Genomic DNA, 15712 nt, shown 5'->3' with positions numbered 1-15712 from the left:
ATCTGTCCCACTCAAAACGACATCATTCGAAGAAGCACCAAAATGACGTCGTTTTGGCCACGTGTGCAGGGACCAATGTGTCCTGAAAGTGACGCATAGCCTGTAACCTGACACGTCACACTGATCACTTCCACGCAGGAGAGAGAGTGTTCGGTTAACCGACTAAACCTGGACTAGGGACATATATGGCATATATCTAACAATTTTAGGGATCAAGGATTTAGATAATTTTTCTAGGGTACAAATCTGTCGTATGGCCAAATCTTTGGAAATCTATTTGGGGTATTATTCTTTAGTTTTTTATAATAGTAAATAGTGAATATGTAATATCTTTTCATTAATTTATCAATTAAATTTAACTGTGATATTTATATATACTGATAATTATTCTGATATTACATAAATAATAATTTTTGAAACATAACTTCACATATTTTGGTAGGATTTATGATAAATAAAAAATAGTTAATAAAGGGTATAAAAAAATTAAAAAAAAATAAATTATTCATTATCCAAAACTGTATCGTTTCTATGCATATGTGGTAGCAATGAAATACGTGGACAATTCTATTTTGTTTTACACTATTAATTAATAGAAGATCATATCAGAGACGAACTTAGAAGGAGGCGAGTAGTGGCCTGAACCTCCTCTCCCCCAAAATTTTAAAAAATTATACTTATATATGTGAGATATGTGCTTAAAAAAAATAAAAAAAATATTATGTAATTTAGTAATTTTATATGTATTATTTTTTACTATGTGATTAATTTATGTCTTAGTTGTTTAACTCACTAATATTTTTCACTTAATCAATTTAATACCATACCCTTAAGTCTTTGTACCTTAGCTTTAAATTAATTTTTATATAATAATCTCTATATCTATTTTTTTTTAAATTCATTTACTTTTTTATATTAACATATTTAACATTTATATTATTATATAGAATATTAATAATGACTTATGTAATTATATTTTAATAATCACATTTATACTTTGGATATTTTTTCTTGTAAAAAATATTTATTTTTCTTCTAAAGTTACGTTGTTAAAAAATTTGTATAAAAATATATTATATCTTGTATTTTATAAGGATATCGTATCTTTTAAATAATTAATAATTTATAATTTATTTTTTAATTTTTGAAAGAATTAATTTTAATTAATAAAATATGTGATAATTTTTTAACTAAACACACTATAAATTATTAGTATTTTATAATTTTATAATGTACTATTGATATTATTATATTTTTTTTTGTGTAGGATATATATATATATATATATATATATCTTTTGAAAAATCAATTCAAATAACTATATGTTAATTATTTTTATGGAATGAAAAATATAATAAAAAAATTATCTAAAATTTGGCTCCTCCATATTAAAATTTTTGAATCTATTCCTAGGTCATATATGTCCATTATTTATTATCATAGAAGACCTAATTAGTATCTTTTTTTAAGGATTAATTAGTTCAAGAACAAAATTTTTAAGGATCTAAAATTGCATTTAGTTCTGAGAACAGGGCTAAGAAAAAAAATATAAAGGACATAGACACAAAAATTAGTATTTTTATATTTTGTTTATTGATAAATTAAAACAAATTATAAAAAATTTAATTCATTCTCATTTTTTCATTCAAAAAATTAGGAGAAAAAAATATAATAATAAAAAATTAACAAGAATAATGAAATAAAAAATAAAAAATAAGTTGTGTCTCTTGTTAGTGTTTTCTGTGTCCTTTCTGTCAAGATGGATACAAAATATACTAATTCAATGCCTTTAAACACAATGTTTATGTCCATGTCTTATCTGCCAAATACGATTTTGTGTTTCTATATTCCTGTCTCAGTAACTCGGCCTGTAATCAAACGCGGACAAAGATGCAAAAATCAGTATTCTTATATTTTGTTTAATGATAAACTAGAATACATTATGAAAATCTAATTTATTCTTTTTTTTCATTCAAAAAATTTAAAAAAAATATATAATAATATAAAATATAATTATAAAAATTAACACGAATAATAAAAAAATTAAAAAAATAAATATTTTTTTATTAGTGTTTTTATGTCTTTTATATCAAAATAGACATAAGACATATTAATTCAATATCTCTAGATACTATTTTTATTCATATCTCATATACTAAATAGAATTTTGTATTTTTATATTTCTGTCTTAATATTTCGTGGCTGTAAATAAAATTAGCCTAATTGTCATTTTACTTGCAGACTTGCAGTTATCAGCCTTGTATTGACAGGTGGTTTGAATCGAGAATTCACCATCAATCACCAAATCGAAGTTGATCATTATTTAAACCGGATAAATAATTTATTCAATAAAATCATATGAATCAATTTAGTCAAATTTAATAAAACTCACTCAAACTATAGTAAATTGTTATTTGTTATAACAAATAATGTTTTAATTAAATATATTATATAAATAAAACTAAATCATATTTACAAAAATAAGATAAAATATTTTTTTATATTAAATATAATACATTTTTTTTTTATAATTATGATCTTTATTTTTTTTAAAATACTTAAAGAGTACAACAATATGAACTAACTAATGAGTTATTAAAATCTAAAAATAATAGTTAACTTACTACAAAATAAAATTAACAAATAGATATTTTTATGAAAATAAAAACAATAAAATTTTATATAAATATAATTTAATCATTAATTAAACGACTCAATAGTTCGATTAGTTTGATTCTCATATCTATAAAAGTAGTCCTAAAATGTGTTAAAAAAATTTAAAGAATTAAATTCATTTAAATCAAATTTAAGTGAAATGAAATGAACTGTAAATCAATAATTTGGAATAAATCATGTAATCATATTATATAAATTGTTAATTAAATTATTTAAATTTAGAGGAGTGTTAGGGGACCAACATTTTTGTTAAATTCTGGTCAGCACTTAACCATCAAAAGAAAATTGAACGATTCTACATCATTAGATGTAATTTTACACTATTAAAAATATCATTAATAATTAATTAATAGTTAAAAACTCCAAAATCTACTTACCCCTAGACTTTCTCCTAAATTTATTCTAAAATTATATTACATGATTTATTATCGTAACTATCACTCTAATTAGGAAAGTTCTCATAATCGGTTTAAAATTATATTTATCTTAATCTAAGTTCAACTTTAAATATTGATTAGATCTATTTTTGTTATACATATCTCGCGCCACAATCAAATCAAATCTATATAAAGCCTAAAACGAAAAATTAAACTTTATATATTATGCTAAATTTTTACGGCAAGAGAAATAAAACATAAAATAATTACTTCATCACATTTGAAAAACCAAACATTTACATTAAAGATTTACGTATTTATCTTTTCCAAATTTTGGTTAAAATATATTCCAACTAAGTGATTTAATTAGGACTGGCAATTCATACCTACCCGCGGGTACCCAACCTGTTTGGGTAGGGTAGGATACCCTACTCGCTGCGGGTAGAGTAGGGTACGGTCCGGGTATGCCTGCGGGTAGGGTAGGGCACGGGTTTAGGGTGTACCCTACCCTACCCTACCCGCACCTCAAATATAACTCATATTTTATAAAAATTAGGTATATAGTAAAGGAAGTGAGAGTTAAACCCACAACCTCTCTTATGTAATGACTTACAATAAGTGAACAACCACTAAACTAGTTAGTTAATTTAGTAATTTAGAGCATTAGTTTATTATTTTTTATGTTATTAATATGTATAAAATTTGAAATGATTGAATTTTATATTTACTTTGAAAAAATTTGATATTTCTGCGGGTAGGGTAGGGTAGGGTAGGGTTTAGAACTTTAGGGTGCGGGTAGGGTTAGGGTTGAGAGATTCTCAACCCGCGGATAGGATAGGATAGAGTTTTAATAGAATTTTCAACCCGCGGGTAGGATTAGGGTAGGGTCCAAACCCTACCCTACCCTACCCATTGCCAGCCCTAGATTTAATCAAGTAAAATTATTTAATTTTGAATTCGATCGAATCTAAATAAAATTGAACTAAATTTGACTCAAATCAACTAAATTTAAATATGATCAATAGGGTTTAGTATTGGGGTGGATAAGGACAGATTTTTGTCCTATCCGATCCCGTCCAATTGGCACTTAAACTAGATATCCACTCTACAATAATTTCTAAGAGCCCATTCTATTTTTATCCAGAAATAGTAAAAATTTGAACTCTAATTTACTCCTGTGAATGTCCGGCGCGCCCTTATCGTTATTAAAATCCTACAAATAAAATTAATTTTCAAAATTTATATAAGTATAATTATGTTCATAATTTTAAAATAAAATTTTTAGAATAATACAATATTATTAATCGTTTTATTGATTGTTCTACGTATATTACATATATTATAAAAAATGGAGACACAGGAATTAAAATTTCTAAGAACACAATTTCTGAAGACTCAATATTGTATTTGGTGGTTAGATACTACAACTAAATTTTCAGTCCTGGGATATGAAACTTCATGCCTTTAGGTAGCATTTGTTTTGAGGTATTGGGACAGAGATTGAGAGACTGAGACTCTGTATCATGTTTGTTGATCCAGATACTGGTACTAAACTTTCGGTATCCGTCTCTAAAATTTCAGTATTTCAGTACCTCCAAAAAGTGGGGATACATGAGACTAAAATTTTTGAAGATAAAGACCGAAACTTTAATAATATTTATACCTAAAATATTCTCATTTTAATTAATTAATTTCAACTTTACCCTTTGTACAAATTAAATAAGAGCTTCATTCTTATTTCAGTTTCTGTCTCCCACTTTACACCAAACACAATATTGAGACTTATTTCAATCTCTGTCTCTTAGTCTCAGTCTCTCAGTCTTTATCTCTCTTCCAAATACTACCTGTACCTTCAAAAAGTGGAATACGAGACTAAATTTTTTGGAAACTGAGACTAAAATTTTAATAATATTTCTTCTAAAAAATATTCTCATTTAACTTTTTAAATTTCAAATCTACCCCTTAGTCTTCATATTTATCTTAAACAAAAAATAATACTGAGACATAATTCATTTCAATTTATTTATCTTATGTAACTTTTGTTTGTGTAGATTCAAACTACATTTCGAACGAAACGAGGAGAACTCCTCCAACACCACAAGATGAGATGAGAACAAGAATGAACTACTTCCACAAAACAATTTGGATGGTAGTGCCGAAATTTCTACGTCGGCAGCGTCGCCTTGATACAGCTTTGAACAACATAGGGATAAATAAGCGTGTAGCTTATTACAATGCTTCTCTTATTCAATTCTCATCTTGGATGGGTGGTGATCGTGATGGTATGATCTTAATTGTTGCAAGAAACATTCTCTCAATATACATTAAAAACGGAACGGTCATCATATAATTCATGTTTGATATGATGATTCAGGTAACCAGAGAGTGACTCCTGAAGTAACAAGGGATGTTTGCTTACTAGTTAGAATGATGGCTGCTAATTTGTATTATTTGCAGATAGAAGATCTTATGTTTGAAGTAATTTATTTTTAGAGAAATAAATTTTATTTTTAGAAAAATAATTTGTATTATTCCCAAATAGAAGATCTTATGGCTGCTAATTTATTATGGCAACCTAAATTTTGTTTAAAGATAATTTTTAGTATTTAAAGAATATTGCATAGTATTATTATGTATTTATTTTTATTTTATAATATTTCACTAATTTAATTAAAAATATAGGATTATATATATAATTATATTATTAAATATTAGGTTTTAAAAAAATTATTTATATATATACAGAAAATAAAAAAAAAAACAATGAGGGACTTAAGGCTACACTTATATAGAGTAGCTATAGTATATAATGTGGCTTCGCTTTAAAAGTGATGCAGTAGCGCTGAAAACCGTAGCCTATTCTGGTAAAAATGGAAGTTGAAAAGCGTAGCCTTTGGTCCTGAGCAGCATTACTTGAAAAGCGCACCATATTCCCAAACGCCAAAAGCGTAGCCCTTGGTGCAGAAAAGCGTAGCCTTTGAGAATAGGCAACGACGGAATAGGCATCCCCCACTAAAGCGTCTCCGTAGCCCGAAAAGCATAATCTTAGCCTATATATATATATACTTTTGGCTACACTTTTCAAGTATACATGAATAGGTGTTTTTCTTGTACCTATCTCTCCGTTTTTACCTCTCAAACTCAGTTTCTAGTCACACTCTCCCTTCTAGAGTACAAAATATATTAAAAATAAATTAAATAATATATATATTTAAACACAAATATACAATGACCAATTTTAATGATTAATTTTAATGTATGAATAATATTTTTTTTTAATTATTGTCAAAATTTTAAAACCACCATCAAATTTACCTATTTTTGAGTGTTGTTTATTCCTGATGAGTTTGGAAAACTCTAATTTAAATTGATGATGATCAAACATTATTAACACAATTAATTACAAAATTATTAATTAAGATCTTCATATTTACAATTGCTAACTTAATAATTTTGTTGGTGCAGATTTTTGTTAGGCCAAAAAGAAAAAATGTTGCAAGCCCAAATGTGAATTTTATATTTAGTATTGGTTCAAAAATTATTCAAAGAAGTGTGGCTGAATTATTAGTCTTGATTAGGCCAGATTGAATTATTATTACTAGCCCATTTGAAACTTTGCTACCAAGACCAAAGCTTGGTCCGAAATCAATAATGGAAGAAAGCAAAGTTCATTGTTTCCAACGGATCTCATTCTTCAAGTTGAGATGGATTTCAAAATTCAATTAACTTGAATTAACTTGCATTGGAAACATGAAAGAGAAAGAGAAAAGTGATTTGATGGCTTTAATGATACTACATGTTACTCAGCAAATAAATGAAGTGGAAATTTAATTCACTCTCATTCTCTCTCTTAGCTTCATTGAAAGCAATTTTAATTTCTCTTTCAACTTTCTCTGCTCTCTTCTCTTTCGGTCATTTCAACAGAGAAATCATGGAAGCTATGGCAAGCTACCATAGAGAAGATGAAGCAAGCAACAAGACCATTGCAATGATGGCAAGAAAAAGAAAACAAAAAATATATTGTGGTTGAGATTTTCATCACTTAAGGTAAGATTTGTTGAAGAGATCTCAGCTTCTCCATACCAAAAATGGATGAAGAAGATTTCGGTCAGAGGAAGAAGATCTCAGAGTGATGGCTCGCCTCTGCTTTTGTGTTCACTCATCACAGAAGGTAGCTAGGGTGGCTACATGAAGAAGGAAGCAAAAGTGGAGCAGGAGGAGCTGTCATACATCAAGAAGCATCAAGGGCTAGGAGTCCTTCTTGGAGTGCAAGTCAAGTTGGATGGCTCAGATTGATGAAGCTTGGTGTAAAGAGAAGACTCAGAGGTAATTGTATGTTGGTTTTAGCATTCGGTTATCTCTCCTCTCTCTCTGGCCGAACCGATTTTGCATGAAGAAGAAGAAGTTTAGCTTGGTTCATTTGGTTTCAACCGTGGAGGCTTCTCCCTCTATAAAAGGGAGAACAGCCAGGGCTTGAAGTAAGGAGTGAGAGTGCAAGGCACAGAGTTCTCATAGCTACCTAAGCTAACAGAAGTTCTTCTCCTTCAATGTTTTTCATTTTGTAATTTTTTGTTTAATTTTTTCTGTCTTGAGTCTCATGAAAAAGGCAAATAGTGAGGTTTATAAGAAAAACCATAGAGCGGAAAAAGGCAGAGTATACAAAATTAAAAGAAAAAGCCATAGATGTCCTAGAGGTCCTTTGTACATCTATGTTGTGTTTCATAATTATGTGGGAATTCCCTTGCAAGTTGGGTCAGCACTTAGCAGTTAAAAGCTTGGCAGTAACCAAGTCAAGTTCAGGATTGGGGTTAAGATTCTAGACTTGTCCCGGATAGGAAGGGTAGTTCCTAGGGAGAATTGGTGTTTGTAATCAAGAATGATTATAGTGAAATTCCATCATTATTGTGATGGAGACTGGATGTAGGCTGCATTGCACTTAGCAGCTTAACCAGGATATATCTTGGTGTAATTCTCTCTCTCTTCTACTCCATTTTTGTTTCTGCTGCGCAGGAGATAAAACTGAAAAATATCTCGTGTCGGGTCACGAGATAAAAAGAAAAAGTCTCGTGGCTGGGTACGAGACAAAAATAAAAAAGTCTCTAGAAATTGTTTCAAAGACCAGCAAGTGTTATTAAGTAAAAAATGGGCTAAGATTCAACCCCCCTTTTCTTAGCCACTGAAAACCATCAATTGGTATCAGAGCTTGGTCTCAAAGAGATCAAGTTTTGTAGCTTGGAGAAAAGATCCAGATGACAGAAAATAGTGGCTCAAACCTGGTGTCTTACAACCTGACAGAAGGACAGTCAAGCAACAGACCTCCTCTCTTCAATGGGAAGAACTATACCTATTGGAAGGAGAGAATGAAGATTTTTGTGCAAGCAGTAGATTACAAACTATGGAAGATCATCCTGGAGGGTCCTCAATATCCAACCACCACAAGTGCTACAGGAGTAGTTTCCCTTAAACCAGAAGCCAGTTGGACTGAAGAAGATAGAAAGAAGGTGGAGCTCAATGCCAAGGCTATCAACTTGCTCAACTGTGCAGTCAGCTTCGAGGAGTACCGATGAGTATCACGATGCACAACGACAAAGAAAATCTGGGACAAACTTCAAGTCACTCATGAAGGAACCACCTTAGTAAAGAAGGCCAGGATAGACATGCTGAACAGAGAATATGAAATGTTCTAAATGAAGGAAGGAGAATCCATAGATGAAATGTTTAAAAGATTCAACATCATCATTGTTGGTTTGGATGCTATGGGGATTAAGTATCCTGAATCTGTGCTTGTGAGGAGAGTTTTAAGATGTCTTACAAAAGAGTGAGAAACAAAAGCATTGATAATATCTGAGAGTAGTGGTCTTGATTCTAGGACATATGATGACTTGAGAGAAAACTTACTTGCTTTCGAAAATACTTATTTGAAAAAAGATTCAAAAAAGAAAGGAATTGCTTTTACATCTGTTACTAACCCCCTGGATGATGGATCCAGTGATAACTCCTCTGAAAATGAATTTGTGTTGTTTGCTAAAAAATTCAGGAAAATGGTAAAGTTCAAGGAGAGAAGCAAGGGAAGCAGCTCTAGGGAACAAAGAAAAGATCTCAGCACGATGCTATGTTACAACTGCAAGGAAACTGGGCATTTCAAATCAAATTGCCCTAAATTGAAGAAAGAAGAGAAGCCAAAAAGGGGAAAGAAGAAAGGTCTGATGGCTTCTTGGGAGGACTTGGAAAATGATTCTGAAGATGATGAAGAATTCGAAACCAAGTCTCAACTATGTCTAATGGCAGACCACGTTGAACAGGTAGTTACTCATAACCCTGACACTGAAGCTCTTCATCTTATGATAGACCACCTTTCTGAAAAAATTAGATGCTTCTTGCTGGATAATCAAGATCTTAAACAACAAATCACCATTCTTAAAGCAAAAAATGATTTTCTCAAAGAAAAACTAAGGGAGGCCGAAACTGCTGTTGATCTTGTTGAAGAAAATAAGCAGTTAAAAGCCTAACTTAGGAGCTGTGAAAGTGATCATTCTGTTGTTGCATATGTAAATTGTTTTAAAGAAAATGAAGAGTTGCTTAAAGAGGTCAAAAGGCTTAAAGAAGACTTAGCCAAGTTCACTCAAAGTTCTGAAAATCTAAATCAAATCTTGGCTAGTCAAAAACCTCTTTATGATAAAGCTGGCTTGGGCTTCTTTAAACCTGTTGAGAAACCTTATTTTGAAAATATTGCTTCATCTTCTAATGATACAAGGTTTCAAAATCCAGCAAGCTTTAACAAAATAACAACTCCAAGGTTTTGTAGATTATATAACCGAAATGGACACTTTCCCATTCAATGCTTCTTTGGTAAAAGAATGATTGGTGACAAAGTTTGCAAAGTTATTTTTGACTATAATGGTTTGGGACAGAGGAGATGGTTTAATGTAAAAGGATCCAAGAAAATTTGGATACCTAAGGTCACTTGAGCTTATTTTGTAGGTATGCCTAGCATCCAAGAGGAAGGACAACATGTGGTACATGGACAGCGGATGCTCTAGGCATATGACCGGAAAGACAATCTTCTTCATAAAGCTTGATGAGTATGACGGAGGATTTGTCACTTTTGGCGATGATGGTAAATGAAAGATAGTGGCCATTGGAAAAGTTGGTAAAAGCTTTTCATCTTGTATAAATGATGTTCTTCTTGTAAATGATTTGAAACATAATTTACTTAGTGTAAGCCAATTGTGTGATCTAGGATATGAAGTTATTTTTAGAAAGTTTGTGTGCTTAGTTGTATGTGAAAAATCTGGGGATATTTTGTTTGAGGCTAAAAGGTGCAATAATGTGTATGGATTGACTCTTGAGGACTTGAAAGAACAAAAAGTGACATGTTTTACTTCTCTTGAATATGAAAAATGGCTATGGCATAGGAAATTGGGTCATGCTAGCATGTATCAAATTTTTAAACTAGTTAAGAAAAATTTGGTTAGAGGAATTCCAAATATTAAATTTGATAAGGATCTTACTTGTGATGCTTGCCAATTAGGCAAACAAGTAAAATCTTCTTTTAAACCAAAAGATGGAATTTTAACTAAAAGGCCATTAGAGATGTTACACATTGATCTTTTTGGTCCAACAAGAACTCAAAGTTTAAGAGGTAAACACTATGGTCTAGTGGTGGTGGATGATTACTCTAGATTTGGTTGGGTAATTTTTCTTGCTCATAAAAATGATGCGTTTCAGGCCTTTTCAACCCTTTTCAAAAGAATTCAAAATGAAAAGGATTTGAAGGTTGCCCATTTGAGAAGTGATCACGGAAAAGAATTTAAAAACCAAGACTTTAAAAAATTCTGTGATGATTTTGGAATTGCTCATAACTTTTCATGCCCTAGAACCCCTCAACAAAATAGGATGGTTGAGAGAAGGAATAGAAGCCTTCAAGAGATGACTAGGGCCATGCTTTGTGAGAATGAGATTCCAAAATTTCTATGGGCAGAAGCTGTAAATACAGCTTATTATATTTTGAATAGGACCATTATTAGAAAAGGGTTGAAGAAAACTCCCTATGAGCTATGGAAAGGAACCCCTCCAAATCTTAAGTATTTCTATGTTTTTGGATGCAAATGCTTTGTACTTAACAATAAAGAAAACTTTGGTAAATTTGATCCAAAATCCTATGATGGAATGTTTGTTGGATACTCCACCACTAGCAAGGCCTATAGAATTTACCTCAAAGAACATAAAACTATAGAGGAATCCATACATGTAACTTTTTGTGATTCTAATTTAATTTCCAGTACTGTGATAGAAAATGATTCAGATTATGAAGATGCTGCCAACAAGGAAACAAGTGAAGAAAATCCCAAGTCTGTTCAAAATGAAGAATCTGTCCGTCCAATTTTGTCTCGTCAGGATGGAGGAGACATTTCTGTTTTGTCTCCTGAGCCTGCAAGAGAATCTGGAACAGACCAGCGTGATGAGGCTCAACAAGGCTCAACTTCACTCCGAAAACCAAGAGAATGGAAGTCCATGAAGGGTTATCCTCATGACTTTATCATTGGTGATTCCTCACAAGGTGTGACAACAAGATCCTCATCCAAAAGGCAAACCGAACTAAGCAATCTTGCTTTTTTGTCACAAATAGAGCCTAATAATGTAAAGCAAGCTCTTGAAGATTCTTCTTGGGTCAAAGCCATGCAAGAAGAGCTAGCTCAATTCGACAAGAATGAGGTTTGGACATTAGTACCTCATCCGGATGGTAAGAAAGTAACGGGTACTAAGTGGGTTTTCAAAAATAAACTAGGTGAGGATGGAAAAGTTGTTCATAACAAGGCTAGATTAGTGGCCCAAGGTTACGATCAAGAAGAGGGTATATATTTTGATGAGTCTTTTGCTCCGGTAGCTAGAATGGAAGCAATAAGGTTGCTTCTTGCCTATGCTGCCCATAAGGGTTTTAAAATATTTCAAATGGATGTCAAATGTGATTTCCTTAATGGCTTTATTGATAGGGAAGTATTTGTGTCTCAACCCCCCAGTTTTGAAGATAAAGAATTTTCAAACCATGTTTTCAAACTTTCAAAGGCTATTTACGGCCTTAGACAAGCTCCAAGAGCTTGATATGAAAGGCTTAGTGTCTTCTTGTTGGAAAATCAATTTCAAAGGGGTACCACCGATACTACTTTATTTATTAAAGCATCTAATGATGACATTCTCCTAGTTCAAGTTTATGTGGATGATATTGTGTTTGGATTGGCTAATGAGTCCTTGTGTGAAGAGTTTGGAAAACTCATGACTAGTGAGTTTGAAATGAGTTTAATGGGGGAACTAACATTCTTTCTTGGCCTCCAAATTAAACAAACTCATAGTGGTACTTTCATTCACCAAGGAAAGTATGCAAAAGAACTAATCAAGAAATTTGGCCTAGAAAATTCCAAACCAATGGGAACTCCAATGCATCCAAACACTAAACTTGAAAAGGATGATGATGGCAAAGATGTGGATGAAATAAGGTATAGAGGAATGATAGGTTCTCTCATGTACCTTACCTCCTCTAAACCGGATATAGTTCAAAGTGTGGGTGTATGTTCAAGATTTCAATCTCACCCAAAAGAATCCCATCTTTCAGCCGTTAAACGCATCATTAGATACATTAAGAGAACTAGTGATTATGGCTTATGGTATCCAAAATCTGATGATTTTTGTGCAGTAGAGTTTTGTGATGCAGATTATGCGGGAGATTGAGTGGATAGAAGAAGTACATCTGGCATGTGTTGCTTCCTTGGAAGCTCACTCAACATGTGGTCAAGCAAAAAACAAGCCACTGTAGCTTTATCCACAGCCAAACCTGAATATATTTCTGCTTCTGCATGTTGCTCACAATTAATTTGGTTGAAAACTCAATTGGAAGATTATAAATTAAAAATCAATAGTATACCCTTGTTCTGTGACAATATGAGTGCTATAAACATTTCTAAAAATCCGGTTCTGCACTCAAGAACTAAGCACATTGAAATTAAATATCATTTTATTAGAGAACATGTACAAAAGAGAACTATTGATATTCAATTTGTAAAATCTGAAGATCAACTTGCAGACATTTTTACTAAACCCTTGTATGAAGACAGATTCTGCTCTTTGAGAAAAAGTTTGGGAATGATAGATTTAAGCTCTATTGATAACTTGTGAAATTTTTTGATTCTGTTGGTTTTATCTCGTAGGAAAGCAGGAGATAAACTTCAGGATGTGATGATCGGGCCATGGTACAGGGGGGACTGCGCTGACTTTAATTATCTTGGGCCCCACTAAATTTCTTTGACCTCACTCTGACCAATTTTGAATTCCTTTTTGTGTTAATCACAATTTTCTTTTGTTGTCTTATCAAATCTTGTTGGAAGAAGTTGCTGTCAAATCAAATCTTTTCCTTCTTCTCATTCCTTGATTCTAGGAACCAACCTTTCAGATTTAATTTCAAATAAAAGGAAACTTCCCTTGGTTAATAACCGCTCATTAATGGGTATTAACTCCCTCAAATTCTCTCTCCACTCAATATTTAATGCTTCCCTAACCTCCCACATCTCTCCACTCAATTCGGCTCTCTCTTCACCTTCCCCCCTTCCACTTCTCCATTTTTATTATCATGAAAAAGAAAACTGCTCCAAGAAAAGTGAACGCATCCTTCTCTCTAAAAAATCTTCAACACTTCAAACCCACACACATATACACATTCACTCCACATCCTCATCTTCTCCCTCACATCATCCAAGCAAACAGACACCATGAGGAGAAAGGTGATAGCAACAAAGACTTCCTCAAGGAAAAAGAAGGAACCCGTGGTTGAAGAGGAAGAGGAATCCCACACCTCACCACCTCCATCACCGCCTCCATCACCACCGAAGAAAGTCACCCCTGGACAAAGTTCACAGAAGACCAAAAGCTTTGTGTTACACAACACGAGGGAACCAGCTAATCTGGAATGATTGGAATTCAAAACAAGTTCAACAAATCTCATTCACACTTTGATCCAGCAAGGTTCAATTCGTGTGCATCCTATGAGTTCCACAAAGAAGTATTGGAGAAACGCCACTTATGTGCCTCATACCTAGTGAATCTGGACTCACTGGCAGCCAAAGGAATCAACTTTTCTCATCTGTTTGAGAATCTGAAATGGACTCTTCTGCTCCATATTCAGAAACCCGTTTACCCTGGATTGGTACGTGAATTTTATACTAATATGAGGCTGATCGATGGTACCATTCATTCTTACGTAAAGAGGGTATACATGACTCTGAATTCGGAGACAATCAGCGCTGTCCTAAGCTACACAGATGAGGGACCAAGAGCGTACATGACTGACAAATGGGACTCTCAGGTTGGAGTCACATCCAACATTGCCCTTCAACAAATCTGTGAGAACTTGTCTGGCTTGGATGGCACCATCCTGACTCACAAGGCCCTCGGTCCCACAAACTCATTGCTCCACAGAATCATCACTCATATTCTAACTCCTCAAAGTGGTTCACATAACAAAGTAACTGTTTCTGACTCTCTTGTACTTTTTACTATTGTTACTTCCTCTCCTATTTCTTTTGGATACCTTATGATAAGGCATATGTGGGAATCTGTTAAAAATACCAAAAAGGCAAATTTACCTTATGGCATGTTTCTCACCAGCATTTTTGAATATTTTAAAGTTGATCTAACAAATGAAGCTGTAGAGAATAAGGTTTCACTCATTAAGGGAGGAGGAGTTATGAAAGGGAACAAAGGGAAAAAGTCTATTCCCTCTGACAGCGAGTTTGAGAGTCGGCCACCTGAGTATTTCAAGACAGCAGAATCGGTCAAATACATTCTCACTGAGTTATCTAACATGTCTAAACTAATGGTGGATTCATACAAGGCTGCACGTAAACAAGCTTTTGAAAATGAAAGGGCGTGGGTGAAGTGCCAAGAGAGGGTAGGCCTAATGCTGTAGAATTTTGAAGAAGAGATGGGGGATGCCAATGATGATGATGCAGATGGCTCTGAGTACAATTTATCTGATGATTGATCACTGTGTTTATTGTTGATTTCTGGTTTTATTTGGCTTATTTTGATACTATTGTAGGCCTTTTTTTTTGGATACTTTAAACTTGTGATACTTTAGATCTGTAATACTCTGTTATTTTACTGTTGTGATATTTTGGATATTTTGCATATCATTGTCATTTCTTTGCAGGTTCCCTTTGATGACAAAAGGGGGAAGGAAAAGCAAAAAAATTGAAAGGTTGCTTGTTGCCTTGCTTGAAAAGTAACTAGAACTAAAAACAGGGCTGAAATCAAGTTGATTCATGATAACCCCTGTACATGAGATGTTCTGACTGTGTTGCTCTGTTTTATATTTAATTTTGTTTATACTAATTTTGCAAGTTTATGGCTATCATGATCTGTTGTTGGTTGTGATAAGTTTGTTTTAAGCTCTGATATTTAGTTTAATAATATGCAAATCTTATTTAATTTGGATGATGATATGAAACAGTTTCATAAATTGTAAATTATTGTTTGGCTGTTTGGCAAAAGCCTTTTGACAAGAAACTGCTTTTTACAAAAACTAGTTTGATCCAAAGTATGTTGAGTTTTATTATATGTTGAAAAGTACTCTGAAGGTACTCAAGCATGCTTTACCTCTTGATTGTTTT

This window comes from Arachis ipaensis, chromosome B6 (genome assembly GCF_059453495.1).
Source record: "Arachis ipaensis isolate K30076 ecotype BB chromosome B6, ASM5945349v1, whole genome shotgun sequence".
Taxonomy (NCBI): Eukaryota; Viridiplantae; Streptophyta; class Magnoliopsida; order Fabales; family Fabaceae; genus Arachis; species Arachis ipaensis.
This window is presented reverse-complemented; position numbering follows the sequence as displayed.